Consider the following 22564-nt stretch of genomic DNA (forward strand, 5'->3'; position numbering starts at 1 on the left):
TCAGCACGGGGAAAGCTTCCACTGCAGCTGCCCATGCTGCACCAGCTTTGTAGCTAGGGTGGACACTGGTCTTCTCAGCTGCCAATCTGGCATTGTTCAACAGCATTAAACTCACTGAAGGTTCCCACCCTGTGCAATGCTATGTGGGTGGTGAGGAGGAAGGGTACAGCAACCCTCTAGCCTATTCTCATCTATCCTCATTAAACTAACCTGGCAGAGACTGGTGCTACCAGGTGTCATAAATATAAAGGGAAGGGTAAACCCCTTTGAAATCCCTCCTGGCCAGGGGAAAGCTCCTCTCACCTGTAAAGGGTTAAGAAGCTAAAGGTAACCTCGCTAGCACCTGACCAAAATGACCAATGAGGAGACAAGATACTTTCAAAAGCTGGGAGGAGGGAGAGAAACAAAGGGTCTGTGTGTCTGTCTATATGCTGGTTTCTGCCGGGGATAGACCAGGAATGGAGTCTTAGAACTTTTAGTAAGTAATCTAGCTAGGTATGTGTTAGATTATGATTTCTTTAAATGGCTGAGAAAAGAATTGTGCTGAATAGAATAACTATTTCTGTCTGTGTATCTTTTTTGTAACTTAAGGTTTTGCCTAGAGGGGTTCTCTATGTTTTTTAATCTAATTACCCTGTAAGATATCTACCATCCTGATTTTACAGGGGGGGATTTCTTTATTTCTATTTACTTCTATTTTTATTAAAAAAGTCTTCTTGTAAGAAAACTGAATGCTTTTTCATTGTTCTCAGATCCAAGGGTTTGGGTCTGTGGTCACCTATGCAAATTGGTGAGGCTTTTTATCCAACATTTCCCAGGAAAGGGGGGGGTGCAAGGGTTGGGAGGATTGTTCATTGTTCTTAAGATCCAAGGGTCTGGGTCTGTAGTCACCTAGGCAAATTGGTGAGGCTTTTTACCAAACCTTGTCCAGGAAGTGGGGTGCAAGGTTTTGGGAAGTATTTTTGGGGGAAAGACATGTCCAAACAGCTCTTCCCCAGTAACCAGTATTAGTTTGGTGGTGGTAGCGGCCAATCCAAGGACAAAGGGTGGAATATTTTGTACCGTGGGGAAGTTTTGACCTAAGCTGGTAAAGATAAGCTTAGGAGGTTTTTCATGCAGGTCTCCACATCTGTACCCTAGAGTTCAGAGTGGGGGAGGAACCTTGACAAGATAATCCCCTTTTGTCTCTGCTTGGCCACAAAACAGAGAAAAAACAAGCTGCTTTCAGTTTCAGCTGCTTTCTGGACTTCCCTTCCAAAGGAAAAAAATTTCCTTTTTAAAATCTGTATTTCTAGTTCAAAAAATCTCAACTGGATCTCAAAATTATTTCAGGTTAATCCCACCACTATGCCACCATGTCAAGGTTCCTCCCCCACTCTGAACTCTAGGATACAGATGTGGGGACCTGCATGAAAAACCTCCTAAACTTATCTTTACCAGCTTAGGTCCAAACTTCCCCAAGGTACAAAATATTCCACCCTTTGTCCTTGGATTGGCCGCTACCACCACCAAACTAATACTGGTTACTGGGGAAGAGCTGTTTGGACGCGTCTTTCCCCCCAAAATACTTCCCAAAACCTTGCACCCCACTTCCTGGACCAGGTTTGGTAAAAAGCCTCACCAATTTGCCTAGGTGACTACAGACCCAGACCCTTGGATCTTAAGAACAATGAACAATCCTCCCAACCCTTGCACCCCCCCCCTTTCCTGGGAAATGTTGGATAAAAAGCCTCACCAATTTGCATAGGTGACCACAGACTCAAACCGTTGGATCTGAGAACAATGAAAAGCATTCAGTTTTCTTACAAGAAGACTTTTAATAAAAATAGAAGTAAATAGAAATCCCCCCTGTAAAATCAGGATGGTAGATATCTTACAGGGTAATTAGATTAAAAAACATAGAGAACCCCTCTAGGCAAAACCTTAAGTTACAAAAAAGATACACAGACAGAAATAGTTATTCTATTCAGCACAATTCTTTTCTCAGCCATTTAAAGAAATCATAATCTAACACATACCTAGCTAGATTACTTACTAAAAGTTCTAAGACTCCATTCCTGGTCTATCCCCGGCAGAAACCAGCATATAGACAGACACACAGACCCTTTGTTTCTCTCCCTCCTCCCAGCTTTTGAAAGTATCTTGTCTCCTCATTGGTCATTTTGGTCAGGTGCTAGCGAGGTTACCTTTAGCTTCTTAACCCTTTACAGGTGAGAGGAGCTTTCCCCTGGCCAGGAGGGATTTCAAAGGGGTTTACCCTTCCCTTTATATTTATGACACCAGGGCTTTCCCAAAGCTCACTCCTGGTTGACACTGAGCCTTGTTCCTGTCACTGGTATTTAGTCAGCAGTTCGCTCACTCAATCTGCTTCAGATAGTGAGATGAAGAGACTTCCTAGTGTTGAGTTAAGGACAGGCAATTCCCCATCTCATCACATTTCAGATCAGACATACATTTGGTTGAAACTGGCTACTGGCTCCGTTCTAGTGGGACAGCTGTCAGAAGCAAAGAAACATTCACAACCTATGAGCATCTGCCTCCATCTGCAGGGTCTCCTGGCTACATCCAAGAGTAAATACAAACCCCCTGCCCAATTCTCCCCAGCCAGAGCTGGGACCCCCTGCCCCATACATGCCCACTGAGTGGCAAGGAGGCCTTCAATATCATATGCTAGAAACAGCCCAAAGCTGCCAAGCTTTATCTTTGATTTAGTTGATCTCCTCCAATAAACCACAAGTCTTCTAAACACCCTTTCCTCTCTTCTCGTCACACCCATATACTTCATTACTTCCACCATGGCTGTGTGTGTCTGTACAGTTCTGGAACAGCTTCAGAAGGGTTGAAGCAGCTTTCAGGGCTTCCCCCTGTCCACCCTTCCTGTCCATCCCCAGAACAGTTTAGGCAGACTTCAGAAGCTCTTCAGCGCTCTGGACATCCTCAGAAGTGCTTCTGTTCCCTTCAGTAAATATAGCTCCTCTTAGCTCCAGACCGTCTTGCTATTTTATAAATAGAAACTCCAAGCCATATTTTTGGCAGTGACATTCCTTGTGTTTGAGGGCCCATACAAGGAAATGACTTTAGCTGTTGTTGTTGTGTCTGTTGATGACTTTAACCTGAGTTATGATTAATCAGAACCTGATACATTCTCATCTTTCTACACTGATCTTCTGCCAAATTGGTTCAAAATAAAGCGCTCTCTCCATGGAAGATGGTTCAGAAAGAAACAGGATTGCAAGGACTTTTTTTTTTTTGAGTGGCTTCAGCTCCTTCATTTTTTACCCATCTCACTGATACAAGACTGTCACCACATAAGCAGATAGCATGTGCTTCCAGGAAATCTTGGACTGTGTTCAGACTTCACTCAACTCTGCACCTCTCCTCTCCAAATCCAGCCTGGTCACATGCAGAAGGGGCAGCATTATTCAAGTTTACCTCCTCTCCTGCCCCTGGAGTACATGTAGTCTGGGATTAGCAGCCATTTACAAAGAGGAACTGACAGGTGAATAGCTGAACCCGTCTCAGTTTCATCTCATCAAAATATACAGACAGGAGATTTTGCCACAGACTAAACTGATACTGAAACCTGTAAGAGCTGAACATCTGATGTCATAATCAACATGCTGCAAGAGCCATTCAGAAGATGGTTTCCCCTCCAGGTGAACTAGTTAAACAAGAGGAACTCTCCTTCCTTTCTGTCATGTTCCGTCATTTCTTCCATCCTCCTCTCAGGCCACGTCTACACTACAAAAGAAGTCGACCTAACTTAGGTCAGCATACAGCTGCCACAGTAACTATAACACTTGTGCAGGTCTACACTTGGCTCCTTGTGTCAGCAGTACACGACTTCCCCAGGAGCGCTTGCATCAATTGGACTGTCCATGTGGGGCGGCTCCTGAAAGCCAGTAACAGTTGGCATAAACAACGCAGCGTCTACACTGACGCTGTGTCAACTTAACTACATTGACCGTGACTCTACGTTACTCATGGAGGTGGAGTTAAGTTAGTGTAGTGGGGTAGTTACATTGGCAGGAGCGAAATTTAAGTGTGGACACTTCCATAGGTAGGTTGACGTAAGCTGCCTTGTGTCAGCCTAACTCTAGTTTAGACCAGACCTCTCTTCCTACTACTCCTCTCCCTTACACTTACCATCTTGCCCGTTCTGAACTCACACTCCTTTTGGGAAGGAGAGATTGTCCATTGATTAGGGCATTACCCTAGGACTCAGGAGATCTGTGTTCAACTCCCTGCTCTGCTACAGACTCCCTGTGCTGCCATGGACAAGTCACTTAGGCTATGTCTACAGTGCCCCACAGTTCAGACTATGGGGGTGTGAATAGCACTGCGCACAGACGTGCTGGGCTGCAAATTCCCTGTGCGGATCCTGCGGGTGGGAACGAATAGGTTCCTAACTCACATTAACATGGATTGTAAGGTGCTCAGAATAGACAGTGACAGGGACCCTGTAAATTCAGACAGGCTTTCACTTCCCATTCCAAACTTTCTGTTCATTTTTAACTTGCTTCACTGGGGTGCTTGGCCTTCGCAGCTGCATTATTGGCAGTCAGCTCTTCCTGTCGTTGGTGACAGGAAGGGTGGCCTCTAATAGGGCCAATTCAGCATAGGACACCTGAGAGAGAGAGAGAGAGAGAGAGAGAACTGTAGCAGTGAATGGATTTAAGGGACAATGGAAAGCATGAAGAGCAGGGGCAGACCACCTTTACTGAAGAAGGAGTCCAGCTGAGCACAGGGGCCATAAGGAAAATACCTACAGCCTAGAAGCAGCATGGGGCTGATGTAAATGGCGCTATGTTGTCCTCCCTCACAAATCCTGGCACTGGGGAGCGGGCTGGGTGCGCAAAGGGACATACCCGTAACACTGAGCACTCTGGGGATTCTGAGCTGCTCTGCTGCCCATAACCAGTCCTGGAGTGGGGCAGGGGCAGGGGGAGGGGAAGAGGATCTGCTCTGTTTTAGCTCAGTTACAAGCCCTAGAAGCAGCAGCTCAGAGGACACAAAGGTTGTCTTCAAATCACCTTTGCCCCACAACTCCTAGAGCTATGCCTTCTGTCCTGCATCTTTCAGGAGACGTAGCAGAGCATCTCTGTCCTAGCTTGAGATTTCAGGAAGATTAGTATCCTCAAAAATGCACGAAAAACATGAACTGGCTCATCCCTCTGCCCAGCTTTTGAAGGAGCTTAAGCTGAACAAAAGCTACATTTCCACTTGGTCATACCTGGTAAATCTTTGAGATTTAATACCCTCGATTTCTAATTCATCTAAACTAAGTACAAACTTCATTCCCCATTAGCACTCGAGAACATACCAAGGGAAAAAACAGACTCGCCCTGTCTTTGTACAGCTCTCATGGAGCTTTGCTGAAACTGGGTTTCTTACACAGGTAACATTATCCCTAATTTTGACTGTCTTCCATGGAGGAAAAGCCTATTGTTTCCTAATGACATCAAGAAACAATTCGACCAGATTGTCTCCAACAGGCACGTTTAGCAGATTGGAGACAGAGGCTTTTGAACCTTGGTTCCCATCCTCCTCCACTTTAGGGAGTTAAATAGGGTGACAATGGGACACAGCATTTGGGCAGAGGTAGAATGAGGTAAGATAAGGCAGCAGAGGCGCTGGGACAAAGCTCTGGAGTGAGACAAGAAGAGTGAAAGAGGATTAAATATGGGTAAATCACACAATAAATAGTAACTAGGCAACACTTACAAGCAAGAACATCAGCTGGTGTGACTCGACAGAACTACACGGGCCTCATTGGAGCTACATTGATTTACATCAGCTAGGATGTGGGTCAAAGTGGCAAATGTAAACCATGAAGAAAGAAGAAGTCCCTGACTACACACAGATAACTGATTTGTCATCCACACCAGGATGACACAGTAAGGTTTGAGCAAGTACATCATCTCCCCCATTTCATTGAGTCCAATTCTGAGAGCAACGCGTTCAGAGCAGAGAGGACATGTGGGTACTATTGGCTGTTGAAATGAACAGCTGTAAATGACAATCTGATGAAGCCCATGTAGTCCTCAGTGTCTGAACAAAATGAACAGGATAGGATTGATACTTTCAGCTTCCCATCAAGGAATTACAGAAGACTTTAGCAGAAAAGAGAGGACAAGCGAGCCACGTAGCCAAATATTCGGAGAACTGAAACTTCTTGCCAAAAATTCCAAGCCTGTCCCTGTTGTGTAAAATCTCCTGTAACCTTCAAATCCAACTAACTTCCAGAGTTTGGGAAAAGTCTTCTGGCTGAGCCAGACTTCCCTCTTTTCCATGTGCTTGGTCTCTAAAGCAACATTGGTTTTTTGTGTCTTATTCCAGAAGGCCTTTGGGAATAGAGTCAATAAAGATACAAAAAGAAAAGGAGTACTTGTGGCACCTTAGCGACTAATCAATTTATTTGAGCATAAGCTTTCGTGAGCTACAGCTCACTTCATCGGATGCATTCTGTGGAAACTGCAGAAGACATTATATACACAGAGACCATGAAACAATACCTCCTCCCACCCCACTCTCCTGCTGGTAATAGCTTATCTAAAGTGATCACTCTCCTTACAATGTGTATGATAATCAAGATAATCAATAAAGATACATTAATTCCGCCAAGAGGCCATCGATTCCTTTTATGTATCGAACATTTGCATGACCCCATTAGGCCCATGCCCATGAAAACAATTAGCCTCTGTAACAACAGAGAATGGGTTTTGAAAGTCAGCCATCACTATGATTAACAGTTCTGACAGTTTCCATTAGCAGTGATTTGATTCCAATAGACTCCAACAGCAAACTTTTAATAAGGGTAAATACTGGTTAAAGGCAAGCTAATTAAAAGGAGCACATGCAAATCTATAGGGCACATCATTTCCCCACAATCTGCATAGCCTATTCAACTGTAAGATTAACCCGATATTACAGATACAAGCACTGAGCTGGGAAAAGATGACAGGCTGCCAGGGAAGAAAAGCCTCAAAATGCTGCCAAAGTTTTGATCACGTGGTTAAGAATAGCTGGTGTGGGGCAGTGGAGATGTGTAATGAAGTTAAATAGAGAAGTGGGATATACACCAAGGCAGAGATACTGATCTCTCTATGAATTAAGGGCTGTGTATGAAGATACGAATGTACTGACTAATGGATGTGATTTATAGTGATCTCATGACAGAATCACCAGGGAAGGTCCCAGTGCAGAAAAGCACATGCGTGGTGCTAAGCGTGTGCTTTAATCCCATTGAAGCGTGTGCTTAAATCCCATTGAAGTGCTTTTCTGAAAAGCTTTCCTTTTTCTTCAATCAGGGCCTAATGGACTAGGTTCACAGAGCTCTCATGAGGAAGATGATGAATTCGAACCAGGTTGAGCCGAACTGAAAGGTGAGGCAAAGTATTATGGGCCATATCCTCAGCTGGTATAAAACAGCACAGTCCCCACTGATTTCAATGGAATTCAGTGCCAATTTACACCAGATGGAGATCTGGTGTGTTCCATGCAGATGATCCTCCACGGTCATGTGCAGGAGATAAACTTGAAGGGAAACCCACGTGCTAACAGAGCTGCATGACACACAGAGCTAACAGTCAGCATCAGGGAGAATTCTTGGACACAACTGTAAGGACTGGACAGAATCCAAGGAGATATAAAATAGATATTAAAAATGCCACTTACTTTATTTAAACACCCCCAAATCTACTGATCGTGAAGGCCTGACACAAATCCACCAGTTGAAGAGAATTCAGGCTTCTTTAGTCCACTTCGTCTGGTATGGCAGGGGTCAGAGAGAGCACGATGTTCCACGCTCTGACACAAGCCACTAGCACAGTCAGCAGGAGAGAACATGCCATTAATGCAACTTACCATGCAATTATTCCAAGACCTGGGTAAATCAGTTTGGATAAGACAAAGGGTGACCTGAGCCCTGCTTATATTATATCAAGGATGTGGCTCTTCCAGAACACAGCAGACAACACAACATTGTGATCTGGAGATGCTGACGTTCTGCTAAGTTCAGTGTTGAGGTGGAAGGAGCTGCCCCAATACGCCCAACCAATCGCTCACCCCCAGCCATTAGCTGCGTTCCGAGACTCGCCTTGCCTTAAAAAGGAGGGGAGCTCAGGAGTACAGTAACCGCAAAGCCCCTCTAGGGCTTATCCTGAAAGCACCTTGCAGGACGGGCCCATTGTTGGACTCCATGACGGCTGCAGACCTCACATCCATAGCAGAGTTTTACACTTAACCGTCTGAACTCGGCGCTCAGTTTAAATTAGTTCACAGCATCTTTTAAAGATCCTTGATCACTGACACCTCAGCCTGCCCAATCAGCAGCAGCCTCGATGTTCTTCCACACCTGCCCTGTCCCTCCCTTCCCCCTCTGATCTATCCTCTCTCTTTCCACATGGAGTTCAAACTCTTTGGGGTCACTGAGGGCTCTGCCCTGTCTGAATTGCCCCCTCCCCCCCCAGACTGTTTTTTTCACCTGTCTCCTCCTTTCACTCTCACCTTCTTGCCCCTTTTCAGCCTCTCTGCTTGGAATTATACCCCTCTTCCTTTGCAACCAGCACCCCGGCCCTCCTCCTGCCAATCCTCCCCATGAAACTCACTCCTTTCCTGCTCCTGAGTTTGGTGGTGAAAGTAGGTTGAACCAGCAGGGGGAGTTCTCACCACATCACCGAGGAGGAGTGGGTTTGTTGCCCCCCAGCCATCCAAGGCGAGAACGGGAGTGCTTCCTCTGCTTCCCCTTACCCCTGACTGCATTACTTATTCCTCTCCTCTGCCCTACCCTACAGACCTTTTAACCCTCACCCCTCTCCTCTCTTCCCCTCCATCAGGGCTTAATTTCTGGCAGGGCTGAGCCCTGGCACTTCTGGGATTGGCAGTTCATAGCTCCGGCACCTCCTGGCTTAGTGCATCAGTTATGACTGTAAAAAAACAGCTTGAGCCCCAGCCCCTCTTTCATTACAAATTAAGCACCATCCTCCATGTTACCTTCATGGCCTAGGAACATCTTTTTTACCCCATCATCTCACTGGGGCAGGGCCCATGACTGTGGACAAACCCTTTAAAGCACCAGGCAGAGCTATGATCCAATTATGAATGTCCTTTCATAGAGCACTATAAACCAGTACGACGAACTCACCAGCCAGAGCATCCAATCAAGCTCTTAACAGCAGCAGCATTTCAGGTCCCCTTCTTCCAGGATGGGCATATTTCTCAAAATCAAAAGGGTCTCACATAAAAAAAGGGCCCTTCCCCTAACCAGGGTCCCCTGCAGGTCTCTCTGCCAACAGAGCTGTTTGTTGGCCTTTTATCTAAGGCCTAGGTGATGTGCAGAGTATCATCTTTATCCCTGGTGTCACACCCATCACCTGGGAGGTGCCTCATTAGTCACAAGCGGGGCAAAGACCACCTCTCCCTTAAAGGGCCGACCCACCCAAGCTGTGACACGCTGATACAGCTATGACTCTGGCAGCAGCTGTGTGAACTGTGTTGTTTGCTACAGTTGTATTTGCATTTCAGAGCGTTTGTAAATATGTGGGCAGGGTTCTCTTCCTTTCCTGTCCAATGGGAGGGAGCCTTGTGTTCATAGAACCATGGACATGTAGGGCTGGAAAGCACCTCAAGAGTCATTATGTCCAGGCCCCTGCACTGAAGCAGGACTGAGTAAACCTAACCCATCCCTGAGAGGTGTTTGTCCAGCTTGTTCTTAAAAATCTCCAATGACGGGGATTCCACAACCTCCCTTGGAAGCCTGTTCCAGATCTTAACTACCCTTACCGTTAGAAAGCTTTTCCTAATACCTAACCGAAATTTCCCTTGCTGCAGATTTAAGCCCACCACCTCCATGACCACTGAAGACAAGGCAAGAAAACAATTGATCCCAGTCCTATTTATAACAGGCCTTAACATATTGGAAGACTTACCAGGTCCCCCCTCAGTCATCTTTTCTCAAGACTAAACATGCCCAGTTTTTTTTTAATCTTTCTTCATAGGTCAGGTTTTCTAAACCTTGTATCATTTTTCTCGCTCTCTTCTGGACTTTCTCCAGTTCATCCACATCTTTTCTAAACTGGGGCATGCAAAATTGGACACAGTACTCCAACCGACGCCTCATCAGTGCTGAGCAGAGCCGGCAATTACCTCCTATGTCTTACACAGACAGTCTTACTAATACACTCCAGGATGATATTAGCCTTTTTTGCAACTGCATCATGTTGTTGACTCATTCAATTTGTGATCCACTAGAACCCCAGATCCTTTTCTGCAGTACTATTAGCTAGCCAGTTATTTCCCATTTTATAGTTGTGCATCTGAAGTAATTCGCATTTGTCTTTATTGAATTGTGTCTTGTTGATTTCAGACCAATTCTCCAATTTGTCAAGGTCCTTTTAAATTCTAATCCTGTCCTCCAAAGTGCTTGCAACCCCTCCCAGCACCCAATCCAGAATTGTGATAAACACACTCTCTGCTCCATTATCCAAGTCACTAATGAAAATATTGAATAGTACTGGATCTAGGCCTGACCCCTGTGGTACCTCACTAAATATGTCAATACCTATTTGACACCAAACCACTAACTACTCTGAGTATGGGCTTTCAACCAATTGTGCACCCACATTATATTAATTTCATCTAGACCACATTTTCCTAGTTTGCTTATGAGAATGTCATGCGGGACTGTGTCAAAAGCCTTACCAAAATCAAAATGTATAACATCTACTGCTTCCCCCCTGCCACTAGGCCAGTATCCCTGAAGAAGGAAATTAGGTTGGTTTGGCATGATTTGTTCTTTGCAAATCCATGCTGGCTATTCCTTATAACCCTATTCTCCTCCCTGTGCTGCAACGGTTGTCTATGTATCAATAAAAAGTATCAGACCCATCACCATGAGGCAACTAATTAAACACAAGCAGGACTAAGATTACCTCCCTTAAAGGGCCAGCTCACCTGTGAACTCCAATTAACTAAACTTTCCCCCAAGACTCAAAGCAAATCCTGACAATATCTGAGGTTCAATACATGTAACATTTTCCTCCCATTACCCCACCTGTTTCTACCCTGACTTCAGACAGAAGCAGAAGTTCCTAGATACCGTGTAGAAAGCTGTATTTGGGTCACTGGTGTAACAGGCCTGAATCTCTAACACAATCACTGCAATGGTTCCTCCAAATGCACTAACTTCTCTCATATTACTGCAGTGGCGGAGACCCTTAATCCCCCCGATTACAATCTGCACAGACGTTACACTCCATAATGTCGATTAGGAATATTTCAGTTTTACACAGAATTTTCTCCTGATCTTGATTATTTACATAAATAAATATAGACCCTTTAATCCATTTTGTCAGTGAGTTTTCCTAAGACACCTTGGCACAGATGGCTGATACTTTCATGCTGCAGAGGTTATTAGGTTGTAACATTACTAGTGACAACATTACATCATTTGTATAGTTTCCTACTCAAGGCCCCTGCAGCATGATGCACTAAGAATTAAGCTCTAGACACTAAAATGAGCTTACGCAGAGCCTGGAAAGATTACTTTTGCCTTCTGCAGATTGAGTTTGCACATCAGCTTGTGTTTTGTGATGCTGCTATTTTGTGGATTCAGATAACATATTGCCACAGCTGATAATGCTCCATTTGGAATGTTCCTGTTTAAATTGCTGTCAATTGCCTCCCTCTCTCACCTCTTGAACAATCACTTACCCTATACTCTATGTTTCTATCCTGAGGCCCTGTCCCAAAGAGTCACCCTTATAATTTGTCTGATTTGCCTTTAAGAAATTCACAAAGATGATTGATGATCCTGAACCAACTTCTCCTTCCTGATCAGGACACACCTGAACTTCTGGATCCACAGGGACTATAACGAGCCAGATCCAAGCCCCAGATCTGAGCAAACTGGAATTTTTGAAAGTTCAGACTGGAACTTTTTAATATAGACCCTGCCTCCAGTCTGTTACATTATCAACAGTAAAACACAACAGAAGATGGCAGATGGAATTCAAGAACTACTTAAACAAATGAATACTTTGAGTACATTTCACATGATGTGAGCTCAGACAAGGAAAATTAGACCATTCAGGCAGTTCAATGCAACCGAGGTTATAAAAAACTCCGCCTTAAGGAAGCCCTTGATAAATTTCACCCTCTGTTTAAAAGAAACAGTTCAGCATCAGGCCTTGCAGGAGGCTTGAGCATTTCATTTCAAGGGAAGGCTTTAAAAGAGAAGCAATCGGGCAACACGATTATGGCCAGAACTGGGGGGAAAAAACCCAAAGAAATATTCTGTTTGAGCAGGACATGCCTTTGCAAAGCAAAAGAACAATACTGGCCCCATGAACCTAGACCACTGCAGAATCTGGGCTTCCAAAAGGCAAATGATTCAACTGGCTCAACAGTGAACACCTCAATTTCAGCATGTATTTAAAGTGCCTCGATCACAGTTGTAATTGTCTATCAGGAGCGAACAATTTCTACCTGCATTTTCATTTGGTCTCTTCCTTTTTCTTCTAATTTGTTTTGAGCCTTTTTTTTTTTTTAAATAAATTCTCAGTAAAAATATAGGGACTTTAAAAACGGCAGTTTGCCTCAATTTGCTTTTTGGAGCCTGATCCACAACCTAATAAAGTTAATCGGAAGACTCCCATCACCTTCAGTGGGTTTTGGATTGAGCCCTTAAAGCACTCCTGTGAAAACTATTAGGGCTACCAATGACCTGACATGGTTGTAGGCTGCTCCTTCCACTTTGCAATCTGGGACCGGGAATGGTTTAATCGTCTGCAGGCCGCCTTCTCTCTGCTTCGTCATTTGGGCTCAAGCCTGGCTAAACGGGCATTTGGCTGCTTTTACACAGTGCCTTTCCACAGCCATGTGGTTTGCAATAGGAGTCTCTGCCTCACGCGTCCAACTTGATGTGTCACCAGGATGTGTCATCGGTAAAGCTAAATTTTTGTCATGGATATTTTTAGTAAAAGTCAGGGACAGGTCACGGGCAATAAAGAAAAATTCACGGAAGCCCGTGACCTGTCCCTGACTTTTACTAAAAATATCCATGATAAAATGGGAAGGGACTGGGCAGCTGTGGGGTGGCTGGGAGCTCTGGGGCCCCCACCACCAGTGGGGACTCAGAGCTCCAGGATCCCCCCGCCACCAGCAATGGAGGGAAGCTGCATGGTCCCCCTTCCGCAGTGGTGGGGAGCTGTGCGGGTCCCCCTGTCCCCCACAGTGGCTGGGAGATGTGGGGTATATCCCCCCCCTCGCCTGTGGTGGCGGCTGGGAGTGGTGGGGTACCACCCCTGCTCATGGCAGCTGAGAGCTTGGGAGCCTGCTGCCTCAGACAGTGGCCTCACAGCTCCCTGCCGTGCAGGAGGTGGTGGGACCCTGCAGCTCCCAGCCGCCAGGGCTGAAGTGATGGAAGTCTTTGGAAGTCACAGATTCTGTGACTTCTGCGACCTCAGTGACAAAACCGTAGTCTTAGTCATCGGGTCCCCATGGGGCCTCCCAATGGTTCTCTAAGCTCAGTCTGTGATCACTGGACCTTCAGATTGATTTATTCCCAGCATATCAGGGTTCCTCTTTTCAAATCAGGGGTCTTGTCCCTCAGGGAGGTAGAGGATCATACATTACATATCCTGATTTGATATGTGAAAGCCTCATTGTGATTGCAGTGGTGCAGATTCTCTTTAACCAGGTTGATATACAGTGCTGATGCACTGTAAATATTTGGTGTGTGATCCTGGGCATTCAGCACTTATAGTTCCCTTAGTGCACTGAACTGTTAACATGAGTCTAGAGAGCTGAAGGTTATTCAGCTCCTCAGTGAGATGGTCAAATTTCCCCATGAGGAATAGCCAGCAAGTCTTTAAGTGGTCACAAGTCCCATTCATCCCACTGAGCAACCGGCATTTCTGTTCCTCCGCACTAAGTGAGCCTGGTAAGGACTGAATGGTACATCATGCTGCGGCTGCAGGTAACTGACAGCCCTTTCCTTCCATGGAGCAGGTTAGCTTCTTGAAAGACCGTTTTGCTGAGATTTCAGATTTTAATGTTGGCTGGAATACTAACAAGCTGAACAAACAGGAGAAAGAGCAAATGCAGCTTTAACTGCCTCTCATCTTGACAATCTAGTGATTTGTCAGGATCCTCCCTGAAAAAAAGCCTTCCCTTTTTGCTGTCACCCAGCAGTCCGACATCTACTTAAGTTACAGAGATGAGAAAATGAAGTGTGGGACACATACATATATATACCCAAGTGTTGGTCACATTACATGGATACGCAGACACATGTCCTCATGCCCACGCAGAATATACACATACTGTATGCTGAATAGACACATATAATCCTAAACACAAATTGCTAGCTGAATACTTACACACACTGTATGATTCCTATATCAAACATGCTTACTGATGGCTGAATACACAGTCACATACCAAACAGGTATCTACTGTTACCTAAATACAACACACCCACACATACACCAGTACATGTACATATCTACAGCCAAGAGGCAGTATGGTCCAGTGGCTGCAGTGCTGGCTTAGGAGGTACGAGACCAGCGTTCTAGTCCCAGTTGTGCCACTGATCTAGTGTGTGACAGCCGGTAAGTCATTTCACTTCCCTGAACCTCAGTTTCCCTTCCTACGTGTCTATTTAGACTGTAAATTCTTTGGGAAGGGACTGTACAGTGGACAGCTGTGCAAATAATTGATTTTTCAATTCACTGGCCATACCAGAAAAATTGGGAAAAATTATTTTCGGGTTGAAATGTTTCAGTTTCCAGGTTTTTTAACTTAATAAAATCAAATTCAATTTCAAAACTAAAGGTCATTGCGAATTGAAAGGTTTTATTTCCAAATGTTGAATGGAAACTTTCTGACTTTCCCCTCACCAAAATGTTGTTTTTTCCCCAATGAAATAATTAAGGAAGTTTGACATGAATTCAGGAAATGGTTTGGTTGACCTGAATTTGCATTTTTTGACAAAAAAAAAAAAAAAAAAAAAAAGGTTTTGGCCAAAAAATTTCATGCAGTTCTAGTACAATATGGCTACCAAATAAATAATAAAAATACAACGAGCAGAATACATTAAAACAGATGCTACGTTGCATGCCTACTGCTGGCTGAAACGCACCCCTATCCAGTACTGTATTGAATATTTCCAGTATTGAAATGCACCCCTATCCAGTACTGCTGCTGAATACATTCACTGGCATGCGAATACATATACTACTTAGGTTTGAGGGCCTCAGGCCGTAAAGGCTTTCTATAAACTCATTCATTCTTTAAAGTTCCTACAGGTGCAGAGCTTTGACGTGTACATTGCCACTTTCTATACAACTCTGTTTCCTTTCCATTACAGGTGTTGGACTGCTCTGTGGAAAAACAATCAATTTACCAGTCATATTAGAATACTCAGCAACCTGGAAAAGGTCCCAAGCCTGCCCAGCGCAGCCGCTGGACAGTGTTATGTGATCTTAAACACGCTTTAATTTCTTCATATTCTATCCAGTACTTTCACACTGTAGCTAGTATTCAAGAACCATAGCTATAGTCCTGAGGGCGGCTGGGGAATGGGACCTTCTTTAAAAAGGGAATATGCACATAGTTAAAAACATCCAGGGCCTAATCTGACCCTCATGCCAGTGCAGCGGCAGGAACTCCAAGTGGCTGAGCTGAAGTGTGATTTGATGTGAAATAGTTGCGGGGGGGGGGGGAGGAGGGGAAATCAGTGAATCACTCAGATGGGTCATTTCAGAAAATGACAGAACTGAAAGCCTAGGTTCTTAAGCACAAAACACTAACATATTTTAAAAAATGTAACACCCACCTCCCACAGCACTAGCTAAACTTACAAGTTCCATTGCAGTGGTTAGCAAAGGGGGGGGGGGGCATTGTGTTTAGAACTCCTGGCCTCCTTTCTCTGCTCTATGGTGCATTAAATGTGCACAGTGACTTGGTTCCCTTAATCTCAGCTTGACTCCCTATTGTTCCTTACCCCACCTACCACCCAGAGTGTAAGGGAGCCTTAGTTATAATTTAGAGGCTGTGGAGCTGTCTGACAGCATGAGTTAAAATAGGCCACTTTAAATTAAAAGCACTTTAAAGCAGGCCACTTTAAATTACATCCTCATGTTGGTTTCCTTGAAATTCTCCTCTTTTCTGGTCCCCTGACCTTCAAATGATACTAGCTTAGATTCCTATTCACTCGCTGAGATGTGGGGGTACAAATTCAGAGGTAATATGCAGCGGGGAAATGCAAGTTGGTGAGTGACAGTCTAAGGGCCTGTCTACACTGGGAAAATTTTCTAATGCATTTTAAAACTCATTCAGCAAAACAGATTTTTAAAGCAGCTCAGTAATGGAATATCCCCATTTTACCGATAGGGAAGTGAAGCACCGAGAGACTATGGGTACATCTACATCTGAGGTATGTTTCCCAGTTCCCGTAGACATATCCACACTAGTTCTGCTTGTGCTAGTGCCTAAAAATAGCCACGTCCCTGCAGGTGGTGGCTCGGGTTAGCCGTACCCGTGGGCACAGCTAGCACGGGTGTGTCTGCACAAGCTGGAAATCACACAGACCAGCTCAAATGTCAATGCACCCTTTGTAACTTACTTGCTGAAGGTTGCTTGGGATTTCTGAGGCAGAACAGGATCTTTCAAGTCCCAAACCAGTGCCCTAACTCCTGGGCCCTCCTTTCTCTCTAGTAATCCTGGTAATTAGTGTGTCTGTTCCCCCCTCCTCTAAGTGCCATTCTTTTGACCCGGCACCATAAAATATGTCCTGAGAGAATTTAGCCTAATATAGCCTGGCTCACTCAGGACTGGATGTGTGAAAAGCCCATGCCATAAATATTCATTAAATAAGCAAGAGAGCTTAATATAGAAACTCAAAGTCAAGTACTCTTAAAGCCCCCTCATTTCTTTTCAAACAATCAGCCAATGAAGATAAATTTGGTGAGGTCGATCACTTGCACTTTCAGGCGAAGGCTGTAAATCTCACTTTGGAAAAGAAAAATCACAAGTTTCACTGTTTATAATCTCTGCAGAAAGACCTGGGCCAGCATTTCTCTGCCCTAATTCCCAGTCTCATAACTGTCAGATTAGGAAACTGCCGCGTATAAGCCTCCTGAGTTTACAGAAAAACACCTCTTTGCTCTCTGCCACCACTTTAATCGGATGAACTAATAAAAACATGATTCACTATTCATACCAAGTGCCTGGAAGAAAGGAAATGGGAACAGAAGTAGTTTCAAAAAGCCATCTAAAGAATCTTCCACTCACAGCCCCTGGGGTCCCTCCCTTACCTACCAACTTCATCTCATTACCCATAATTTACCACCTCTTTCCCCTCATAATCCTTTGGGCCCCATCTACCAGCCTATGGTGTTTTCAACATTGTCTCAGAGCCCATAGGGCTGTTCATGCTCCCCTGTGGTGTCCTTTGACAGTGGTAGCTCCTCAGAGTCACAACACTGGCGCTGGCAATGTCAATTGTTTTTAATGGCAGATAAAAGGAAGGAGGGATGGGGCAGATACGGGAAGGAACAAACTGGTAACCCTCCCCGGATGATGCCTGCACTTCATGAATGAATGAGGGAGGCAACCTAGTGACAGAGGATGTGGAAAAAGCTAATGTACTCAATGCTTTTTTTGCCTCTGTCTTCACGAACAAGGTCAGCTCCCAGACTGCTGTGCTGGGCATCACAACATGGGGAATAGATGGCCAGCCCTCTGTGGAGAAAGAGGTGCTTCGGGACTATTTAGAAAAACTGGACGTGCACAAGTCCATGGGGCCGGACGAGTTGCATCCGAGAGTGCTAAATGAGTTGGCAGCTGTGATTGTAGAGCCATTGGCCATTATCTTTGAAAACTCGTGGCGAACGGGGGAAGGCCCCGGATGACTGGAAAAAGGCTAATGTAGTGCCAATCTTTAAAAAAGGGAAGGAGGAGGATCCTGGGAACTACAGGCCAGTCAGCCTCACCTCAGTCCCTGGAAAAATCATGGAACAGGTCCTCAAAGAATCAATCCTGAAGCACTTACATGAGAGGAAAGTGATCAGGAACAGTCAGCATGGATTCACCAAGGGAATGATCATGCCTGACTAATCTAATCGCCTTCTATGATGAGATTACTCGTTCTGTGGATGAAGGGAAAGCAGTGGATGTATTGTTTCTTGACTTTAGCAAAGCTTTTGACACGGTCTCCCACAGTATTCTTTACAGCAAGTTAAAGAAGTATGGGCTGGATGAATGCACTATAAGGTGGGTAGAAAGTTGGCTAGATTGTCGGGCTCAATGGGTAGTGATCAATGACTCCATGTCTAGTTGGCAGCCGATGTCAAGTGGAGTGCCCCAGGGATCGGTCCTGGGGCCGGTTTTGTTCAATATCTTCATAAATGATCTGGAGGATGGTGTGGATTGCACTCTCAGCAAATTTGCGGATGATACTAAACTGGGAGGAGTGGTAGATACGCTGGTGGGCAGGGATAGGATACAGAGGGACCTAGACAAATTGGAGGATTGGGCCAAAAGAAATCTGATGAGGTTCAATAAGGATAAGTGCAGGGTCCTGCACTTAGGACGGAAGAACCCAATGTACAGCTACAGACTAGGGACCGAATGGCTAGGCAGCAGTTCTGCGGAAAAGGACCTAGGGGTGACAGTGGACGAGAAGCTGGATATGAGTCAGCAGTGAGCCCTTGTTGCCAAGAAGGCCAATGGCATTTTGGGATGTATAAGTAGGGGCATAGCCAGCAGATCGAGGGACGTGATCATCCCCCTCTATTTGACATTGGTGAGGCCTCATCTGGAGTACTGTGTCCAGTTTTGGGCCCCACACTACAAGAAGGATGTGGATAAATTGGAGAGAGTCCAGTGGAGGGCAACAAAAATGATTAGGAGTCTGGAACACATGACTTATGAGGAGAGGCTGAGGGAACTGGGATTGTTTAGTCTGCAGAAGAGAAGAATGAGGGGGGATTTGATAGCTGCTTTCAACTACCTGAGAGGTGGTTCCAGAGAGGATGGTTCTAGACTATTCTCAGTGGTAGAAGAGGACAGGACAAGGAGTAATGGTCTCAAGTTGCAGTGGGGGAGATTTAGGTTGGATATTAGGAAAAACTTTTTCACTAGGAGGGAGGTGAAACACTGGAATGCGTTACCTAGGGAGGCGGTAGAATCTCCTTCCTTAGAAGTTTTTAAGGTCAGGCTTGACAAAGCCCTGGCTGGGATGATTTAATTGGGGATTGGTCCTGCTTTGAGCAGGGGGTTGGACTAGATGACCTCCTGAGGTCCCTTCCAACCCTGATATTCTATTCTATGATTCCTCTAAACATGTGTAAGAGCAGTGGTGGACTTGCTTGAATACAGTCTCAGAGTACATGGCATTTCCATGCTGCTTTTGGTCCAACATAGTTTCAATGAGGATGAGTCTACAGGAGCTTCTCACGTGCTACTCTAGCAGAAGTAGCTTTCCTAGGATCTTCCTTTCCCCAGGGCCAGGGATCTATTGTTTGGATTAAGCAGCATCTCCAGCAGCACTAAAAATAAAACTGCACATTCAAGGTACTGGAAGAGCTTTAGAGAGAGAAATGTTCCAGAGGAGGGTGACAAATTTGTGAAGGCATCCTGTCGCACACACAAAAACTGCACTTGCATGGGCAAATTTTAAAGGTGCAACTTATCATGGGCACCAAACTTGGTGAATCAGCCCTTAGCGGTTTCCAATGGAATAAGACCAAAATAATAGATTTATATATAGACGACATTTCTGTCTTTACCTTTAATTGCAAAAGGTTCTAAAAAGGGCAACAAAAATGATTAGGGTATGGGACAGGGCTGCCATATGTGGAGAGATTAATAAGACTGGGATTTTTCAGCTTGAAAAAGAGATAACTAAGGGGGGATATGATAGAGGTCTATAAAATCATGATTGGTGTGGAGAAAGCGTAAATAAGGAAGTGTTATTTACTCCTTCTCCTAACACAAGAACTAAGGGTCACCAAATGAAATTAATAGGCAGCAGGTTTGAAACAAACAAAAGGAAGTATTTCTTCACACAACACACAGTCAACCTGTAGAACTCCTTGCCAGAGGATGTTGTGAAGGCCAAGACTATAATGGGGTTCAAAAAACAACTAGATAAGTTCATTGAGTATAGGTCCATAAATGGCTATTAGCCAGGATGGGCAGGGATGGGGTCCCTAGCCTCTGTTTGCCAGAAGCTGGGAATGGGCAACAGGGGATGGATCACTTGATGATTACCTGTTGTCCATTTCCTCTGAAGCACCTGGCATTGGCCACTGTCAGAAGACAGGATACTGGGCTAGATGGACCATTGGTCTGACCCAGTATGGCCGTTCTTATGTTCATCTATCAAAATGGGAAATATGAACTTTCCATCCTCTTCTTTATTTTGCCCTCCAGGTTCTTCAGAAACAGTCCCCAGATAATAATGAAAGAATGATGAGTCTCCAATACCATCAGACATTTTCTCTCCCAGCGGTACAGAAATATTCCAGTAAGCTCACCAATTGAAGGTGAAACAGCATGAGACTAATCCTACCTGTAGGACTGCAGAATGCATCTCCATTAAATACATACTGAAAACAAAGGTTAGCCAGCCATATTGTATTAAGGAGTTCAGAAAGAATGTGCTGGTTTGAAGAGACACATTTAGCACACTGAGTGGGTCGGAGTCTTCCTAATGTTTAGTCACTGATGCGTTAATACCACAGGAGGACACTGGAATCTGGAATTATGTCTGCTCAGTTCGCAACTACCGTGCTGACACGGGGAGCTATAAACAGTGGAAGAAATGCCTTTGCATCCAACTGCAAGTGACTATACAAATAAGAAACATGTCAGAAAAAGAGAAAAGTAAACAACAAAGGCTCAAAGTGCAGGGGAGTTCCCAGAAAACACTGGCCATAGGATAGGAATTGTTCTACCCAGTTCTGATGTCCTGGAAACTTCCTGTGCATCACTGGTTAGAGGAACAAATGGAAAGGGCCTTGCTATCAGAACATCTCTCTCAGTCCTGTATCAGTGGAGGTCTGTTGGCTACCGTACATTCCTCCAGCGACTCGTCTAATGAGAGACTTGGTGTAACAAGGGTTTTACTGGGCGTAAGCACAGAGCCACCTAAGCTCTTCTACCAAAAGTCAACACAGAGCTCACCCACAATAACCCAACAGTCAGGTCTGTGCGCACATGCCCCTGGGTAATATAGTCAGGGCCCAATTTTCAGAAGAGGCGATATCAGGTGCTTAGATGTCTATGTGTCATACAATGCACCCACCGAACTATGCATTAAATTGTTTGCAGCTACATCACTTGGTGTGAAAAAACAGAGACTGAGTGGAGATCCCTTTGAGAGCTGGGACCTCAGTGTACCAGAGGAGAAGAACATGGCAGCATCTTCTCCTCTTAAAGACTAGCTATGGGGACTAGACATGTGTATCATGGACAGGAAGCCTCTTGCCTTCAGGGACTAGGGTGTATGAGACAATAGGTTAGAGACTCCAAAATTAGTCTACTTTGGATTCACAGGACAGTTGCCACAGCATCCATTGGAGAAACAGGAGCATTCATTGTGAGCCGACCTCTCTAGGGGAGTGGGAATAAAACCTTCTTTCATGCCTGCAGTGGTGCTGACCCTTGCTGCGTGAACCCCAAAGTCTGTTGGCCATGGGCAACATTGCTGGGATTGCTGCGCTGGCCTAAAACTGAGGCTCTCTGCTCGTTCCCTGGACAGGAACAGTGCAAGCAATGCAAGCATCAGCGCACGGCCCGGCCCATGGGAGCACCTCAGGTTAGCTCAGCCTTTGGCCTCTTGGTTGAGATTGCCAGCAAGGGGTACTAGTTGGGATGAGCCTGATCCAAAGCCCTAGATCCAAGCACTCCAGATTTTTGGGGACATCTGCACTGGAACTTTATGGCTTGGGCTCATCCCTGGGTTTTTTGTGATGTATCCTCCAGGAAGGTTGGTTGAGGCCACCAAACTGCTGTGAGATCCTGTGGTACAGATCCATCATCACTATTGGTCTGAGGAAGAGCCGAAGTCATGATCTAAAATAGGGAAGCTGAAGCATGCTGCAAGAGAACTAAAACCCCAAAATCCAAGGGCCTGTTGCTCACTTTCAGTAAAGCCCCTTTACATTGACAGTAATTGAGAGTCAGGCCACAAACCTCCCGCCCTTTCCGTCAGTTCCAAATGTCCTAGGGAGGTTTTCTGTAGGAGGAGCTGCCACTGACTCGCAGGGCTACAATGCTTGTGTGGAAGTTACCCGCAAAGTGGAGATTCACCATGAGAATGGAACACTACCAGGCCTGATCAGTGCCAAGGTTTAGGAGTAAGCATTAGATTGAGACAATGTGTGTACTTGCGTGTACCAGACCTAACGTGAGAAGAACCCATGAATGGTGCCAGATCAACAGGCCCCGGAGTTCTCTCTGCAGGCACAGTCCAGTTACAGCAGAAGCAGCTGAAGACTGAGATTTTCCATACTGTCCTGCCAACGGGTCTGCCTGGGAGGCGCCACCACTAAGG

At 45.1% G+C, this 22564-nt stretch overlaps 1 protein-coding gene across 2 annotated transcripts in view; it reads right to left on the reverse strand.

Annotated features, from left to right (window-relative positions):
- CACNA1G (calcium voltage-gated channel subunit alpha1 G) overlaps positions 1-22564 on the reverse strand; it is a gene marked incomplete at its 5' end in the record, with an annotated part of 157634 nt that overhangs the window by 96752 nt on the left and 38318 nt on the right. The gene's annotated exons all lie outside the window — the stretch shown is intronic.

Source organism: Lepidochelys olivacea (genome assembly GCF_965140295.1).
Source record: "Lepidochelys olivacea isolate rLepOli2 genome assembly, chromosome: 14".
Taxonomy (NCBI): domain Eukaryota; kingdom Metazoa; phylum Chordata; order Testudines; family Cheloniidae; genus Lepidochelys; species Lepidochelys olivacea.